This window comes from Pleurodeles waltl, chromosome 12 (assembly GCF_031143425.1).
Source record: "Pleurodeles waltl isolate 20211129_DDA chromosome 12, aPleWal1.hap1.20221129, whole genome shotgun sequence".
NCBI classification, from domain to species: domain Eukaryota; kingdom Metazoa; phylum Chordata; class Amphibia; order Caudata; family Salamandridae; genus Pleurodeles; species Pleurodeles waltl.
The window spans coordinates 122,997,991-122,998,796 of NC_090451.1; the positions used below are offsets into that span (position 1 = coordinate 122,997,991).

An 806-nucleotide genomic window follows, 5' to 3' on the forward strand; every position below is an offset into this window, starting at 1 on the left:
TGGCCCGTACGGGGATCGAACCCGCGACCTTGGCGTTATTAGCACCACGCTCTAACCAACTGAGCTAACCGGCCAATGCGTAACCCCACAAAATGTTCACTTAAGTACGTGAGACACGGCTCAACACGTCCCTCTGTTCAGTAGTTTACAGTTGAAAAGTATACATTCATAAGCTTAACTGTGCCAAGAAGTTCAATTGCCTTGTCTACTACTCAAAAGCAGCGTGGAAGTCTGCTAGGGTCACCACTAAACACCAAACAATGCTGCTACCAAACCTGCAAGGACACAGACATACTCACCCACATTCTCTCATCAAAAAGAGGATTCTTTTTTTGTTTACATTCTTGATGATTTAGCATCATGTCGATGTCTCCAAAAATGACATCATGTGACCTTTGCCCCGTTTAGCTCATCACTGGCAATATCATCACCGTCATTCAGGAGGGGACTGTCGCCTGACCTCCCAATACATTTTCCAGGCTATAGTCGCTACTAATGTACATGTCTGGAAACAGTTAATCTGGTTTATTGTGAAAAGGCACTACATCATCCCACTGATAAACAAATGCTATTAGTGTACTAAGAGGCAAGTCACTTACCATCTAGACCTAAACATGGGCTCGATTCTTACTGCAAATGAAGGAACATTATAGTCCATCAAATGAAATACAAGAGATTTTTGTACAGTGTACACCCTCAACTCACATACTTGATGAAGTCTTTTGATGCGATAATGAAAAAAAGGGGTTCAGTGAAATAAAATATTTGCCTAAAATCACAATATTTGGTCAAGCCAGAAGCCATGA

At 41.8% G+C, this 806-nt stretch overlaps 1 non-coding gene across 1 annotated transcript; it reads right to left on the bottom strand.

Moving 5' to 3' along the window:
- On the bottom strand, positions 1-74 carry TRNAI-AAU (transfer RNA isoleucine (anticodon AAU)). Its single transcript has one exon. It is a non-coding gene; the product is annotated as a tRNA-Ile (tRNA).
- Positions 75-806: the final 732 nt, after the last annotated feature.